Raw genomic sequence first — 18,714 nt, 5'->3', positions numbered from 1 at the left:
TACAAAGGGCTGAAATAAATGAGTAATCATTAACATAAAATCATAGAACATTTTAATAAAAATTAATATTTTTTCTTGAATGTTAACTTACCAGACACTGAATAACTGCACAAATTAATAAGTGTAAAGCAAATAAACCTATTTTTCTTGTTCTCCGAAAGCAAAATATTTCCTGTTGCACACACCAAACAAGTCAGTCCAAGACTAATGACATGGCCATTGGCTGCTAAAATATTCGCTGCTAGTATTAGTGGGGAGAAATAATTCGCCTGTGCATAAGGCGCTTAAGGGAAATGAATGCAATACGATTATAGTAATCAGTCATTAGCAAATGTAGTTCGTTATTAATAATTATGTATAACAGGATATTGTAAAAATTAAGTTACAAAATTTTTGTTAAAATGTTTCTTGGTACATACCGTTATATTGGCTGGGCCACAAAAATATTCATTGTGGGCTGCAGGCCGTGAGTTTGACATGCTTGTTATAAATGAAACAAGATTTTATTTTATTTTTACTTTTTTTTCCCGTTATCAATTCTTTATTCTAGAAAAGCTCACCTGGTACAAAAAACTCTGTTGGCATAAACCAATGAAATTCCAAGTGAAACCCCAAACGAGCAGCCTTCAAGGTGATGAGGGAAGTCAAGTAGACGATGGACACCGTGCCTGTGAGAGAGACGTCATAGCCACTCAGCATCTTTTCATGTTTGCAGATGTTTTACCCGGATTCTCGGCAAAGACGGGACATTATCACCGTCACCGAGTCCCATCACACCCGGGTGGGAGCTAAGGCAGGAGCGGGCATGGCGAGTTAGCAGAAGACACAGCGAAAAGATGCAGGAGGCCCAGGAGAACCCGAGGAAGGGCCTCAGGCATCGCTGAACGCCCGCTGCCCGACACACGCCTGAGCTGAGCTTAGGGGAGGCCACAGACTCCTTCACTTATTTTTTAACCAGAGCTAGCTCTCAAAAGTTATATAAATGGGGTGTTTCATAAAGAACCATTTTATTGTAATATCTGAAGGCAACAAAAATCTATTCTTTCCAAGAGGTGAATAGCAGAGAATGTTAAGTGTTTAAAAAAATATGTTCACGTCAGAAAATATCTCCAAGTTGTCCATATATTTTAAAAAAAAAACAAAACACCTAGTTGGTTATCACTCTATCTACACAATTTCATATCTTGCTCTTTTCATTTAACAAAGGACCTTTTGAAAGAACCACATTCAATGCAAAGTTGGTTAAGACACTTCAGAGGAGCCTGCATAGGAATTGAGAGCACCAGGGGAACCCGTGGCTGTCCCCACACAGAGCCACCTCGAGGACACGATGTGAAAATTTGGTGTAAAAACAAGTTACTAAGCCTGACCTGTGTGGCTCAGTGGTTGAGCATCGACCTATGAACCAGGAGGTTCTGGTTCAATTCCCGGTCAGGGCACATGCCTGGGTTTCGGGCTCCATCCCCAGTGTGGGGTGTGCAGGAGGCATCTGCTTGGTAATTCTCTAATCATTGATGTTTCTATCTCTCCCTCTCTGAAACCAATAAAAACACATTAAAAAAATAAAAACAAAATATATTTTTATTGATTTCAGAGAGAGGAAGGGAGAGGGAAAGAGATAGAAACATCAAGGATGAGAGAGAATCATGGGATCCTTGAACTGTGATCTCCCGGCTCACAGATCCACGGTCAACCCCGGCGCCAGGCCAGCCGGGCTCAATGAAAATACATTTTTTTAAAAACAACCCCAGAAGTTATTAATAATGACGGTCACGCTCACAAATATTCTGGGTTGACCTTTGTTAAGTATGACCTTTTAGAAACAATGCACCTTGAAAACCATCTTACACGTGTCCTGCTCACTGGACACACCTGATGGATTCCTGGAGGAAGAGACCCGCCCGCAGGTGGCTCTGGGACTGACGGCACCAGCCCAGCCTCCGGGCGCACCGGCCACGCTGGCTCCCCCTTCCCGCACGCGAGGCCCAGGGATCCGTCAGAGTCAGAGCGCGGGACACGATGGAAATAAAGCCCAATGGAAAGATGGCAGCTGGTGAGCGGTGAGCGGTGAGCGGCGGCATCCCGGTCGGAGGGAGGGGCAACAGACCACGTGACCGACTGGGCACCGGTTCCGCAGGGACCACTGCTCACTCTAGTTTGACCTGTGCCCCTGGGGTCAACGGGGTCACGGTCCAAGCACAACTTCCTCTTCCTTCGGGGTCAGAGGGTGGCTCCTCCGCAAGGGCGTGGACCCCACCTCCGGACAACTCGGCCTCCTGGGACGTGCGTGGGCGGCCCGGCCGCCACCCTGGGCTGAGCGGAGTCCCGGATGTGAAGCGGGAGCCGCAGACACCACCCGCGGGGCCGGGCGGCGGGGTGGCGGCAGGGTAGGCTGAGCGCAGCCCCGCGCTCCGTGTCGGGAAAGGAGGGCCTGGCTGCCTGGCGCTGGCACAGGGTGCGGGGGCCTCCACGCGGAGGACGCCCCGAGAGGGAGGAGGGAGGGGGGGACGAGGACCCCCCTCCTGCCGCAGCCTGCCAGCCCCCTTTGAAACAAGATTGTAAGCGCATCTGTCCTATTGCCTGGAAGTCTCCGCGGAGAACTCGGAGCTAAAGGCCCTGGGTGTTGAGAGAACAACGCTCTAGCCCGGCCGCTGTGGCTCAGAGGTGGAGCGTCAGCCCAGTAACCAGGTCACTGTTCGACTCCCGTCAGGGCACAGGTCGGGGTTATGGGCTCCATCCCCAATGTGGGGCATGAAGGAAGCAGCTAATCAAGGATTCTCGACATTGAATTTCTATCTCTCTCCTCTCTCTCCCTTCCTCTCTGAAATTAATTTTTAAAAAGAGAGCAAGAACTATCTAAACTAAGCAGTCACACCGTTTACACTGAGCTCGCCATCACACTGGCTCTATACCCACCTATCGCCCACTGATGTACCGCTTCCCTCCCATGAGAGGGGGAGAGAGGGCATTAGCCAGATCCAGAGGCTCCAAGGGCTCCACACAGGCCTGCAGCAGATCCTGGGGAACGGAAGTCTTAGGAAAACCTGATGATTTTCCCTGGAACCAGGGCTCACAGAGCTGGGTTTACAGCTCTCTCCTGACATCAGTTGGCCCTGGCTCAGGGTGAGAGAGCCCCTGGTGGGGGCGGACACACATCGACCAATGGCAGGCACAGCCCTGCCTGCAGGGAGCCAGCTCCGCAGGGCCTGGACCCCGGGGGAAGTCCGAAAGCATCAGCAGGGAAACCACCTGCATCAGAGAGCTGCAGGTGGGAAGTTCCCTTGGGTGAAGCTTCCTCTCGCCAGAGCGGCGGGTGAGGGGAAGAGCATTGGGGTAGCTGCCATGTAGGAACAGCAACACCAGCTTGGTCGGCTTAGACTCGTGTGTCCCATTCCCTCTCCGCTCTCTTCCCCACGCTCATCCTGGAAGAATCAGAAACAGCCTTGAGGACAGGGGTGAAAAGATAGGAACCCAGTAGGTGTCATCAATGGGCAAATTGGACTCCTCTTGCCTACTGTGGGTTTCCAAGCCTCAGTCAGGAGCAAGCTGCAAAGGGGGAAAGTTTTTAATTGGGTGAGAAATAGACAGATTTAGATGAGATTGAACTTTCCAATGTCTGAAAATGAGACTCTCTAATTCCTGAACGTGACTAGAAAACTGTGAGATCTGCCCAAGCTAGTTTCCTGGGGTGGATAAGGAAGATCAGACCGAAAGGGCTCAAGGACAAGGTAAAAATAAGTAATGCAATAAAGTTGCTTCCTGCTGGATCCTACCAATGAAATGCATACGTGGTAACATTTCTGGATCCAGCACAGAAGAGCTACAGTCTTTGGAACTCTTGAGGAGAGAAAATGGACTGATAGTGAAGGCTGGCTCTGTACCCACACTCCGTGTATGCTCTTTGTACTTACAACCTAACGATGATAAAACAAGAATTCATATGTTCTAAATCTTACAGATGAAGACACTGAGACTCAGTCAATTGCCCAAGGACACAGCTGATGATAACAATGGTTATAAATAAAATGTATTGAGTGGTCTCCACCAACACTGTACTGAGAGATTCACAGGCATTTCTCACTCGGTCCCAACAATACCCTGAGGTAGGTTCTATTATTATGCCCAAGACAGGGAGTCAAACTCGGGTCTTCTCTGCCTCCTCCTGCTTCTCCATCCTGGGCTACCTGGGCTACGGAGAAAAGCTTAGTGCAAGAACTTCCCCTGCTTCAGTGTATCCTCGAGTGAGGAATAGTTCGCACAGGCAGCCTCGGAGCTAAAGAAAATGTGGTCTTGATTTAATGTCCACTCTTCTTTCCACGGCAGGAGCCGATAGTTGCAACAGAATTACAGAACAGAGTGGGTTTTTACTCACTATCCACTGGCAGTCCCCAATTATGTGATTCATAGCAATAGTTGCCGGGCTGTTTTAAAAATATTCATTTTCTCTGTTTAAAGCTGTCAGATACAAACTGTTGGGTTGCAGCCTGATGTAAAATTAACTACCAAGCCTACCTCTACTGCCAAGAATAAAAACTTAGAACCATAAAATTGGATGGTTTACTGTGCTATAGTTAACTTTACAGTTAGCATTATTAGTTTTCTTCTAAGGAAGAGCACAATATTAGATGTGGGACATATTGCTCAGTGCCACGCAGTCACAGAGAAACCTATTTGCAGACATTACTGAAACTGTATCAGCTGGAAAGGAGGGACAGATAATTATACACACCGGTACACAGATTACACAAATCAAAAGAAATGGAGCAGACAGGACAATGACCATCTGGGTTTTCTTAGGCAACACAGAATGTGGTACTTGTAGGTCTTAGTTATGATGGTACTGAAATCTACAAAGACATCCTCAGTCATCACGTCAGCCCTTAATTTTAACTACAAGAGAAGGTTATGTTCTACTCTGTGTCAGTAAGAAATAGATTTTGTTTCCTATTTTCAAGGTTCTGTTTTAATTAAGAAATCCTACTCTATGGATTTCTTAATTTTTAGAAATCAATTTTATAATTCCTTCTACCCTTTGGCTGAAGTTTTTAGGAAAATGTACTCTATAGTCAACCTCTTTTATTCCTTTGCTATGTTAAGATATATAAGGGGTTGGCAAAAATAGGTTTACAGCTGTCCATATGGAAAATAATACAATAATTAATAAATAATAATACAAGAATAAACTCTGTTTTGTGTACTCACAACTATAAACCTACCTTTGTCTACCCCATAGATACATAGATACTTCTGCCATTATGGAATTGGTTTTCAAGGTAGGCAATGGGGGAAGTAAAGCATTATGAAAGGACCTGAAGGAAGCAAGAAACTTATTTCATCTACACTCTTAACTTCCTGGAGTCTGCTCATATGTTATCCATTTCTTTCCTCCTCATGATGATTAATTGTTAAACCACTAAAATAAAATAAAAATTCTGTGTTCTGTCTTTGTGTACAGAAAGCAAAGGAATGCTAGAAGAACTGCATCTGAATCCTCAGCCAGAATCATATCATGGAAAGAGAAAACACACACACACACACACACACACACAAAACATGTCACAGCACCGTTGAACAAGAAAGGATTCCAGGGTTGGTTAAAAAAGGAGACCTTCAAGAGCGAACTCCAGAGCCCTAGGACCACACACAGGCCAGGTTGGAATGAACAGGGAGAACGTCACACCACAGCAATTACACATACTCAGTCTAATAGGCACTTGTTCTGCCTCCCCTTTTGGAGATAGTGTGGATGGATTTGCATTTAGAGAGAGCCGTGGTCGGCAAACCGTGGCTCGTGAGTCACATGCAGCTCTTTGGCCCCTTCAGTGTGGCTCTTCCACAAAATGCCACATGCGGGCGCACATGTACAGTGCGATTGAAACTTCGTGGCCCAAGCGCAGAAGTTGGTATTTTGTGGAAGAGCCGGTATTTTGTGGAAGAGCCACACTGAAGGGGCCAAAGAGCCACATGTGGCTCGCGAGCCGCAGTTTGCAAAGCCACAATTTGCCGACCACTGAGGTAAAGCATCATGCCACAGTAAGCATACCCAACACAGTAAGATCATAGTACAGTACACAGTATGTTTCTAATTGATTTTCTCTTGAAGGATATATGGCCAGACTAATTCTCCTTCCCGGAGTTCAGCAGAGAATGTCCCAGCATTTATTCTTCTCTGATACTGTGGGCCTATGAAGCCAAACCAAAAAGTTCCCTTAAACTAAGGGGCTAACGTGATTCTACATGACTTGGTGTTTCAAACAGTCTCAAATCAAAGGACAACGAATACCAGGATTGGAAAGTGGATAGGATAAATGACAGCTGCCTGAGCCGTCACATAGAGAAGTTCCCTCTAAGCAGCCGTTCTCAACCGGGGGGTCAAACGACCCTTTGACAGGGGTCGCCTAAGACCATCGGAAAACACATACAGTGGGGCCTTGACTTACGAGTGTCCCGACTAACGAGTTTTTCGAGATACGAGCTGTCTCTCGGCCGATTTTTTCTTTGAGTTGCGAGCTAAAATTCGGGTTACGAGCCAGCTTCAGATACTCCACCGCTAGTTGGCGCAGCAAACGTCACAGTGAACGCCACAACATCAGCCCAGCATCACGTGTCTCACTCGTTCACTTTTTGATTTGACATACGAGTAATTTGAGTTACGAGTTCCATCATGGAACAAATTAAACTCATAAATCAAGGCCCCACTGTATATAATTACATACTGTTTTGTGATTAATCACTATGCTTTAATTATGTTCAATTTGTAACAATGAAAATACATCCTGCATATCAGATATTTACATTACGATTCATAACAGTAGCAAAATTACAGTTATGAAGTAGCAAGGAAAATAATTTTATGGTTGGGGGTCCCCACAACATGAGGAACTGTATTAAAGAGTCATGGCATTGAGAACCACTGCTCTAAAGGAAGCCTTTTTTAAGAAGAAAATCTTACCATTTGGACATCATGGATGGACCTAGAGCAGTGGTCGGCAAACTGCAGCCCCTTGAGTGTGGCTCTTCCACAAAATACCACATGCGGGCGGGCGCACACGTACAGTGCGATTGAAACTTCGTGGCCACACTCAAGGGGCCAAAGAGCGCAGTTTGCCGACCACTGACCTAGAGAATATGATGAAATAAGTCAGACAAAGAAAGACAAATACCACATGAGTTCACTTATATGTGGAATCTAAAGAACAAAATAAATGAACTAACAAAACGGAAACAGACTCATGGATACAGAGAACAAACTGATGATTGCCAGAGGGGAGGGGGTTGGGAGGACTTAGGTGATAAAGCTGAAGGCATTAAGAAGTACAGATTGGTAGTTACAAAATAGTCACAGGGATGGAAAGTACAGCATAGGGAAAATAGTCAATAATATTGTAATAGCTGTGTATGGTGCCAAGTGGATATTATAAATACCAGGGGGAACACTGTAAAGTATATGATTGTCTAACCACTATCTGTACACCTGAAACTAATACAGAATAATATTGAATCTAAACTATAATTGAAAAAATTTTAAAAAATTAAAGCTTTTTTAAAAATAATAATAATAATAATAACTCTTCCTAAAGCAAGCCGTCAATGGGGAAAGGGAAAAAAAGATTTGTGTACTTTGCCTATATGGAAAGTCTTCTGAAAGCTTCAACAAAATGGTCACGGAATCCTGGATAAACACTGGCAATTTTTAAAGTAATGACTGCTCCTTCCAACCCAATCTCAAAGCAACAAAGAGTATAGTACTGCAAGGAATAATTCAGCAGTCCATAAAAACAATTCTGCTTTATGAAAGTAGGTGATACTCATGTACCACAAGAAACAAGGAAACATTCTTTATTTCTGAAGCATTTATGGTTCGTGTGTTAGTATTTATACTAACCTGGATTATTCCCCTGTTTAATTTTAAGTGACAGTGTTATCTAAATTTAGGCTTCTTTTTTTTCTTATGCACGTTCACTCTTGGGTCAACATTAACACTGCAGCATAGAAACATACATGCTGATGATTATATTTTCCTTTCTATGTGTTTCTTCTTTGTTGTGCTTCTTCTTTGTTGTGGATTAATGCTTATGATCTTTGTCATGAATGCCAAGTAAATCAAATTTATGTTCATGGAAACATAACAAGAATTTTGGAAATGTTTGTCATCAATCCCACATGTTCTGTTTACTTAAATTCATAAAGCTGGAAGGGAATCTCACTAAGTGATTTTAGAAATGGAATTTTAGATGATCTGATATCATTTACTAATTTTCCAGAAGGGCAGCTTGACTGAGAAAATAGGTAGTTTCTCTTAGGCCCCTAGAGTCAGTCCTAAGTGATAAGATTAAACCCACTTTTGTGTATAAGAATGCACTGTTTTCAGATAAAGGGAATTCTGATGTCACCTTTGTGAAGTTACCAGGCAGACACCACAGAACACTTTAAACAATTCTGGTATCAACAGAGATAGATGACACCAGAATTCCTAAAAGCCTGAAAACATCTACAAAGCATGTAAAAATAGAACTTTATTGTTTCCTAAGGGTACTAGTGATACAATATGCAACATAAAATATATAATATTCTGAGTGTCTGTTTTTGCATGGTGGATCTACATGAGATGATCCTGCTAGAAAGTTACTCTTCCAGCAGGAAATTCATTTATTTGGTCTCCCCAATATTGTTTGCTTTAGGAAACTGAAAAAGTTCAGTCATTTGCTCCACCTGCTGCTGCTCAAGTGTCCATATTAAGTGTCCATCCCAAATAGGTGGTAGTTCTGATTGTTAAAAAACCCTTCAGAAACTGGACTCTCATAACCTTCTCTTTATACTAGAACTAGAGGCCCGGTACACAAAAATTTGTGCACTCGGCGGGGGAGGGGGGCCCCTCAGCCGGCCTGTGCCCTCTCGCAGTCTGGGACCCCTCAGGGGATGACCACCTGCTGGCTTAGGCCTGCTCCCTGGGGGATTGGGCCTAAGATGGCAATCCGACATCCCTCTGGCAGCCTGGCAGCCCTCGGGGATGTCCACCTGCCAGCGGGGAGCAGGCCTAAACTGCAGTCGGACATCCTTAGCGCTGCTGAGGAGGCAGGAGAGGCTCCCACCACCACCGCTGTACTGGCAGCCATCAGCCTGGCTTGTGGCTGAACAGAGCTCCTCCCATGTGAGAGCACCCTGACCACCAGAGGGCAGCTCCTGCATTGAGCATCTGCCCCCTGGTGGTCAGTGTGTGTCATAGTGACCAGTCATTCCCAGTCCTTCTGCTGTTAGGGTCAGTTTGCATATTACCCTTTTACTATATAGGATAGAGGCCTGGTGCACGGGTGGGGGCCGGCTGGTTTGCCCTGAAGGGTGTCCCAGATCAGGGTGGGGGTCCCACTTGGGTGCCTGGCCAGCCTGGATGAGGAGATGATGGCTGTTTGCAGCTGGTCACACCCCCTTCAGGGTGCGGGTCCCCACTGGGGTGCCTGGCCAGTCTGGGTAAGGGGCTGAGGGCTGTTTTCAGGCTGGCAGGTGACTGAAGTTCCCAACCTCTCCTTTTTTTCTTTTTTTTATTCTGGGATTTATTTACCTTCTATGGCTGTCACTGGAGCTGAGAGCCGGCTCCAGCTTGAGGCCGTGGCTGGCTGAAAGCAGGTATCTGGGTTTGTTTAGCTTCTATAATTGAAACTCTGTTGCTATCACTGGTGCTCTAAGTTCTGAGCTCGCTGGTGGCTGAAAGCAGGTTTCTGGGTTTGTTTAGCTTCTATAATTGCAACATTGCTGCATCTGGAGCTCAAAGCTGGGCCGCAACAGGCAGGGAACCTTGGCTTCCTCCATCACTGGAGCAAGCAAGCCTCCTGTTCACTTCAGCTGCATGGCTGCTGGCCGCCATTTTTGTTGGCAATTAATTTGCATATCTTGCTAATTAACCAATGGGAAGAGTAGTGAAGTTACGGTTAATTACCATGTTTCTCTATTATTAGATAGGATGCTTCCCGCATACAAATTTGCTCTTTAGATTATTACCAAACTTACTATAGCCAGAGTGGACCTCATCATGGCGGCAGAGAGACTTGGTTAATAATAATGAATTGACAATGCATGGCAGGGAGCAAAAAATGGCTGTAGGAAATAAAGAGAAATACTGGAACTAGGTCATGAGGCATGGTACACAGCAGTGGCTCTCAGACGGTAGCCTGCAGCAGAATCACCTAGAGAGCTCCTTAAACAGATTGCTGGACCCACCTCTGGAGTTTCTAATTCAGTAAGTCTGCTGTAATTCAATGCCTAAAAGTCTGCACTTCTGAAAATTTCTGTGAGGCTGACCATATTTTGAGAATGACTAGCCATGGTATTTGCTCCTGCAAAGCCCTAACTCCCCAAGACAGTCACTATGACACGCACTGACCACCAGGGGGCAGAAGCTCAATGCAGGAGCTGCCCCCAGCTCCCAGGCCCCAGGCCAGCCAAGGCGGGTGCCAGTGGGGGTGAGGGGTCACCCAATCACCCCCCTGGTCACCCCACAGAGGGAGGTGACTGGCGGTGGTGTTGGGGGGTGGTGCCGGCAGGCGGTGCCAGAACAGCCAAGGCGGGAGCTAGTGGGGGCCCCCAACCACCCCACCAGTTGCCCCGCAGATAGGCCCTGATCACTGGCTAGGCCTAGGGACCATACCCGTGCACAAATATCATGCACCGGGCCTCTAGTATAAAATATAGAAACAGAAAAATCTTAGAAAAAAGAGTTTGCTTTCAGATCTCTGAGAAAGTTTTTTTTACATGCCATAGGATTACCTGCAACCATTCATTTCCCTAATGATGAAGCTAATTGCTCTGATCCAAAAAGACCCCAAAAGGTTACAGCCTAGACTGGAGGGCTATTTCACTAGATATTTACATTTAAAAGTGGAATAGGCCCAGAACTTGGAGGCATCTCTTGATAGTACAAGCCAAGACACACACATTCTGGCTCCTGGACAGGTTTTATTTATAAACTGAAGGGTTGGAGTAAGGATTCATGCCCATTATGTTTCCAGGGAGACCTTTACTGGAGGGGAGAAGGACAGCTCTCTCCTTCCCCATTACAAGCAGAGAAAAGGCATTGTCCTGCCTCTCACCTATGGAGTGTCCAGCCACTCAAGTAGGTCATCTGGCCTGACTTGCATCACATCGCCCAAGAGGTGGATTCTGGGGCAATGAGGGATTACATGCTTAAGAAATCCCTCTCTTATCCAGAATACTTTGGGTATGCTTTTAAGATAAAATTAATAAAAACTGATATTAAAAACCCAACAGCATACAACCTTAAATCAGCTTTGCTGTGATTAAAATGTTCAGCATCTCCTGAAAAGAGTCAGAACTGCACCCCATTCGTTCTGTAAAAGGAATCCTATGAAAATTATCCAAATGATTTCTATATGGTGGCAAAAAAGTATCCCCAAATGTTGCAGTTTATTGCCTTTTGAGCCATTAACCAGTTTCTGATCTAACTTAACAATCTCATTCTAACATCCTCTTATTAAATTTCCTATAAATGTCCAAGTTTCTCAAAATGCTCTTGGAATCAGCCTGCCATCCTGCTGGTTCCTTCATTATTTGATGAGTTGAGTGAACGTGTTGATAGGGATTTATATTTGTGCAAGTTCCAATTTTTGAAAATTGTATTTACAGAAGGGTCCAACAACCATCACTCCAACAGAGCCCATAGCAACTGGGTTGGTCCCTGGTCTGTGCTGTTGTTGAATCTCTACTACCTACTCCTAGAAGCTCAATGTCTTCTCTTGACAAAAAAAGGACTCAGCCTGCTAAGCAAGCAGCAGCATCTCTCTTCTAATATCAATGTGCACTCCACCCTGCTCAAAGTGGGGGGGAAGCTATATCTACTCTCTGGCAAAAAGACCTCCTAGAACTTCTAGGTAGCACAACCCCATGTGCCACTGGACAGTCACACAAAATCCATCCAACTGTCACCTTCTGGAGTTGTGTAATGTGGGTGGCTCTGGGTGGACCCCACTAGGTCTTATCCAGGGAAGACAGGGAGGATCGTTGACACGTCTTTGTATTTTATCCATACTCTATCAGCTTGTGGTTGTGGAACTACACACTCATCCAGATGAAAAAGAACCTACTCTATCTAGGTCCACATCTGGAATCATATGACTAATGAAGAAAGAGCTAGTGGTAGGCTGCTTAAATGTGTATAATGAGTCGCAGTCTTTTTCATTTTTCTAACTTTTATGCAGAGAGTCCTACCCTTCTCCGTATAGGTAAATGTATTTATTCATTTCTTGACTCTCAAGCACAGAGGGCCACAAAGGCAGGGCAGGCTCAGCTTTCTACTTGTTCTTTGTCCAAGCACTTAAGCCTCAGAAGCAAATTCTGCTTCTTCCATCCAGCTGTATATATGGTTTGTAGTTTAACATTACCTGGTAGGAATGATTTGCTGAATTGTTGTTGGGTGTGAAGCCACTGAGACCTAGATAATCAACTATCGTCAGAAATGTATCATTGCAACCACGGCGGACTCTATTACACCACACAATGCCAGCTCCATTAAGACCTCAGGAAGTACCTGCCTGTCCCCAACCTCAGGGATACTTTTGTACCTCCAGAGCCACAAACAGGTTTGTATCCCATATACCTCTTTTTCTGAATAGCTTCTAGAATATCAGATACAAACTTGATGGCCTTTCTGGATGTTTGTGGTTAGCATTTTTTTAAAACTCATGTCATTTTAATATCCATGCCTTTATGTTGCTTTCTTCTCTTTTCCTTTAAAATTATATATTATTTTGCTTTCTCTTGTTCTCATTCTCTCTCTACTACTCCTTCTCTCTCTCTCTCTCTCTCTCTCTCTCTCTCTCTCTCTCTCTCTCTCTCACACACACACACACACACACACACAAATATCTGTAAACTTAAGATCTTTCTAGAACAAAGCAGGCAGTAGAAGAGAGAAACTGAATTCTTGAAGTCCAGTACTTAGTACTCTAGTCATCTGTTAACTTATACCCTCATGATTCCACACATTATCACCTGTGATCTCCTCCACCCTATATTTTCCAATATTTCTTCCCTACTTTTATCATGAGCACTTAATCAGCGTATCTAATATTCAAGAAATACCATTAAGCCGTTCTTGATATTAGGTCATCCTTTCAATATTGTCAAGAAACTGAGACATATTGGTTAAGGGGAGCTATTTGTTTGCGGGAAGTGGCTTTTTGAATTAGTAGCAAGTAATTTGTATATTCATGTCTATGCGCAGCAAAAGTAAAATTTATTACTGCAGAGTACGTTTCTGATTGTGTTTTAAACTTTCACTGACCACCAGCATCATATGAAGTACCAGAAGCAACAGCATTAGACCTCATTACAGCCCAGAGGGCATGCTGCCAAGAATGGCCATTTTCTTGCTTCTATCTAGCATAATTCTATTTATTTGGCTTACCCTGTCATTTTAGGCTTTATTTGTCATCTCTTATTAGTCATTATTTTTTAAAATCTACATCTATCACCTAAAATTCCCAAGCAAGTCTAGTCATATGAAGAAAAGAAAAATCTAATTTGTAGAAAATATCTGAGTCCCGATTTTGTTATAAATTCTGAGATTTATTTCTGTAATAATGTAGCAGGAAAATTTGAATAATAGTCTTTTTATAGGTTTTAATGTTGTAAATTCTAGCTGTTAAACTTTTAGCTTTAATTCTTGTTACATCCATGAATTCAAGGAGTTTGGAAATTATTCCTTAACCTGAATTCCTTACTAATGCATTTTAATCTCTTGTGTATTGTGATTACTTGGATAAGGGCAAGGACAGGGTGAAGGGTACTCTTTCCTCTGAAAAAGAGGACCAGTGTTGGGCAGTGTTTTACAGTTCACAAGTGCTACCTACATATTCGCTGACTGTGAAAGGAAGACATCCCTTCCAGGCCGGCCTCCAGCATCCAGCCTCAGAATGCTTCCCCTGTGCTGCTCTGGATCTAACTTTCCCTGACCCCCTGCTCCTGTCAGCTTCCTATCATCTTTGGCTCAGTGCAGACACCGTACATGGAAAGCATCACTAGCATCAAACATGGGGAGAGATAGAGAAGCGGCAATCCCTCTTCTTTTATTTAAACTGCATGAAGGCTCACAGGACAATCATATAGGAAGAAACCCTGCAGCTCAAATGGATGGCTGTAGAAGTCCCTACACCAGGGCAATGGTGAAAATTATGGACTATAACCCATCCCTCTGCACCCACTCCCAACCTGCTGATAGTCCAAACTCTCTCAAGTTTGAGGGCTGGATCAAAATGTCATGCTTGCCCAGCCGGGTGTAGCTCAGCGGTTGAGCGTCGACCCAGGAACCAAGAGGTCACTGGTTCGATTCCTGGTCAGGGCATATGCCCAGGTTGTGGGCTTGATCCCCAGTGGGGGGCATGCAGGAGGCAGCCAATCAATGATTCTCTCTCATCATTGATGTTTCTATCTCTCTTTCCCTCTCCCTTCCTCTCTGACATAAATAAAAATGTATTTTTTTAAAAAAATGTCATGCTTGTCATTGGCTATTTCTAAATACCCCAGAGAAGTTACAGCCATTTGGATGATACTTCCTTAAGTGACTGAAATCTAGAAACAACTCCCCTCCCCCCCCCACCCCCCCCAGGGGAGCCACACTAAAGCATCAGAAGAATGCATATTCTGGCAGAATTTCCATTCTCCCCTCCTTGCCTCATCTTTATGGCATTTCATTGAAAGGCTTCTGGTTACACCTGGCATACAGACCACATGCATTTACCCCACAAAACCCCACTAAAGTGACAAGGAAAGATTTTTTTTTAAATGCTTGTATTAGTATCCTGAAGTTGTTATTTATGGTGACAAATTACCATAAACTTGGTGACTTAAAATAAATTAATTCTCTCAAAATTCTAGAGGCTAGAAATTTGAAATCACTATCACTGGGCAGAAATCAAGATGTCAGCAGGGCGTCTGGAGACTCTAGGAAAGGCCGCTCCTTGCCTTGTCTAGTGTCTGATGATCGCCAGCATTCCTTGGGGGAAAGGTTCATATTTGCTTCTCCTCTCCCATCTGTAGGGAATCTCCCTCTTCAGGCCTGCGGACTGAAGGGTCCCGAGTTCGATTCCGGTCAAGGCATGTACCTTGGTTGTGGGCACATCCCCAGTAGGGGGTGTGCAGGAGGCAGCTGATCAATGTTTCTGTCTCATCGATGTTTCTAACTCTCTATCCCTCTCCCTTCCTCTCTGTAAAAAATCAATAAAATATATTTTTTTTAAAAAAAGAATTACCTTTGTGTTGGGGGTTTCCAACATCACCCTCAGGTTTAATGATTCATTAGAAGGACTCACAAGACTAGAAAAGCTGATGTACCCATGGTTATATTTTACTACAATAAAAGGACACAGATTAGAGTCAGCAAAGGGAAAAGCTACATGGAACAAAGTCCAAGAAAAAACAAATATATGTTCCCTTCTATGTGTCCCCTCCCAGTACAGTCACAGAGAGATGCATTTAACTCTCCCAGCAATAACATATGACATATATAAACTATTGCCAACAAGGGAAGCTCACCTGAGCCTTGGTGTCCAGGGTTTTTATTAGGGGTCAGTCATGGAGGCAAGCAGGACCTTTATGACTAACCTCAGCTACTCAGGTTTCAGCGTCTCTCCCCAGAGCAAAACCAGGCTTTCATCATAAATCACACTGTTAGCATAAACTATGAGATCACACTGGTATAGTGTGGTCCAAGGCCTCAGGCATACAAAATCAACCGTATCAGGCAGAATATTCCAAGGGCTCAGAATTTATCTTCCAGGAGTCAGCCAAGGGCCAGACCTGAAAAAAGGCCTTTCTATGAAATGTGCAGGGTTTAGGCAACCCAGCTCTGCCACGTTAACTCTTTCATGCTAAACCTGCCTCCAACCTAAAATAAAAAGATAAAGCCCTAACCAGTTTGGCTCAGTGGATAGAGCGTCGGCCTGTAGATTCAAGGGCCCCAGGTTCGATTCCAGTCAAGGGCATGTACCTTGGTTGCGGGCACATCCCCAGTAGGGAGTGTGCAGGAGGCAGCTGATCGATGTTTCTCTCTCATCAATGTTTCTAACTCTCTATCCCTCTCCCTTCCTCTCTGTAAAAATCAATAAAAATATATTTTAAAAAAATAAATAAAATAAAATAAAAAGATAAAGAAAACAGATGTACAAAGCCATAAAGAGATAGAAACAAAGCAAAAGCACAGAAAACTTCAAATACATGATAAACAATACCCTCAGTGAGAAAAGAATAGATACTGCATTCATAAAATACGAGGAAACCATACAATGATAAGAGGAAAAAAAACCATCATAAATCATCCAAAATGAAAATTAAAAAATCAATCAAATGGTTGAACGTTAAAACAGAAACATCACCAAGAAAGTAAAACAAAACAAAAAAAACTACAGAATCAGAAGTAAAGTAAAGAGAGTTTAAAAAGAAAAATCCCTCTAGATTTGATCTGGGATAACCAATGAATAACAGTAGTACTTAAATTAAGAGAACAGGGAGGTTGGTGGGGAGAAATAGTGCAGAAAACTAATACAAGACATTTTCCCAGAACTGAAAGGAAAGAGTCTATATCTGAAAGTCAACAAAGTGACTAGAGCAATAAAAAAATATGCATCATTACAAAATTTCAAAATGCCAGGGATAATGAGAAGATCCTAAAAGCTTCCAGAGAGAAAGTCTGCCAATACAAAAGAATGAGAGTGTGAGTGGCATCAAATTGCACAAGAGCAACACTGAAAGCTAAAAGACAGTGGAGTAATGCTTCAAAACCTAAGGAAAAAATATTTTTTCTACTTAAAATTCTGTTCCAAGCAAGTGCGAAGATAAAATTGAGACAGTTTAGACACAAAAGGTTTTGTTTTTTTTAAACGAATGTCCCCATGCACCCTTTTACAAGAGATGCTTCAGCAAACAAGTCAGTCAAGAAAAAGAAATTCATGCATTCCAGGCTCCAACAAAGTGGCCCCAACAAAGGAGGGTAAGAGTGTCAAAACAAAGTCAGAATGACCCCATATATCACTGTTTCCACTACAATTAGATGGCCATACAACCACTGTTTGCTGCTGGGAGAGAACCAGTTTACACAAATTGGTCACAAAACCTCCTTAAACTCTCAGTAGTGTCCGGATTTGACAATAAGTTAATGGCCACTTTAACTATAAGCCACCGAATCAGACAGCTTAGCTAAATTATGCTATAGTAACAAGTGACCCTTACATCTGAGTGACTGACAACAACATGAATGGGATTCCCACTCACCTTCACCATGAGTGTCTCCTCTGCATCTTCATGATAGGATCAAGGCTGAAGGAGCAGCTCCCTTGCTGGGAAATGCCAATTTTGTAGCAGAAGGAAAGAATGATGGAAGAACCACATTATGGCTCCTAAAGTCCCTTCTCAGAGGTGACACACATCACTTCCATTCACATGGTATTGGCCAAATCTGACAGCGCTGAGTTTAGAATTAAAAATCTCCTGTAGTGTGAGACCAGTAAGGAGAGAATCAGTTGGGGTTGGTGGAAATAAATTATTTTTGATTAGTAATTTATTTTACCACAGGTATTTACAATTACTGGTATTTGGTTTTAAAACTCTACATGTTTCACTTTAATCAAAATAAAATTGACTTTAAACAAGCAATTCATGAAAAGCCCTGATTCTTGTCTAGAGAGCAGTCGCGGGAGAACCAAGATGGCAGCATAGGTTAACGCCGGAGTTTGCTGCTTTGAACAACTACTTCAAAAGTGAAACCAAAAAACGGAAGGGACATCACCCAGAACCACAGGAACGCTGGCTGAGTGGAAGTCCTACAACTAGGAGGAAAGAGAAACGCACACGGACACTCAGAGGAGGCGCAGTGCTGAAGTCAAATTCTGAGGTGCGGAGTGTGCGGAGCGGGCTGGCGGCGGAGGGCGCGGTTGGCGTTTTCAATCGGGAGGGAGTCGCAGACTCTGAGCTCCAGATCCGGGCGAGTCTTTAGGGACCCAGACTCAAACGGGAGAAGCGGGACTGTCTGGCTTCGGTCAGAGCGAGTGCAGCTTTCTCTCCGAGCTTTGCAGCGGGTGCTGGGACTCAGAGAGGCGGAGCCCCTGGGGACAGGACTGAGAGCCGCCATAACTGCTCTCTCCGGCCCACCCTGTTGATCCTGTGCGACCCGCCCCGCCCAAGCCCTGCACAGAGGCATTTGCCGGATACCCTCAGGCAAAGGCTAGATTAGCACCTCCCTAGAGGACAGAAGTTCTCTCACTGCTGACACAGCTGATTCTCATAGCCACTTGGCCTGGAGGTCAAACCCTCCCTGGAATTGGCTACAACAATCAAGATTTAACTATAAGACTGCGAACAAAGACCACTAGGGGGTGCACCAAGGAAGCATAACAAAATGCGGAGACAAAGAAACAGGACAAAATTGTCAATGGAAGATATAGAGTTCAGAACCACACTTTTAAGGTCTCTCAAGAACTGTTTAGAAGCTGCCGATAAACTTAATGAGATCTACATGAAAACTAATAAGACCCTCGATCTTATATTGGGGAACCAACTAGAAATTAAGCATACACGGACTGAAATAACGAATATTATACAGACGCCCGACAGCAGACCAGAGGAGCGCAAGAATCAAGTCAATGATTTGAAATGCGAGGAAGCAAAAAACACCCAATGGGAAAAGCAAAATGAAAAAAGAATCCAAAAATG

At 44.0% G+C, this 18,714-nt stretch overlaps 1 long non-coding RNA gene across 1 annotated transcript in view; it reads right to left on the bottom strand.

Annotated features, from left to right (window-relative positions):
• Positions 1–560: 560 nt before the first annotated feature.
• The window catches only part of LOC132233363 (uncharacterized), a 72,071-nt gene continuing 53,917 nt past the window's right edge, over positions 561–18,714 (bottom strand). The window contains exon 3 of the long non-coding RNA XR_009452608.1: positions 561–668. This is a non-coding gene — a long non-coding RNA (uncharacterized LOC132233363). The remainder of the gene's footprint in view (positions 669–18,714) is intronic.

This window comes from Myotis daubentonii, chromosome 4 (assembly GCF_963259705.1).
Source record: "Myotis daubentonii chromosome 4, mMyoDau2.1, whole genome shotgun sequence".
Classification (NCBI taxonomy): Eukaryota; Metazoa; Chordata; class Mammalia; order Chiroptera; family Vespertilionidae; genus Myotis; species Myotis daubentonii.
Note: the sequence above shows the minus strand (reverse complement) of the source record. Positions and strands in the feature narration are given on the sequence as shown.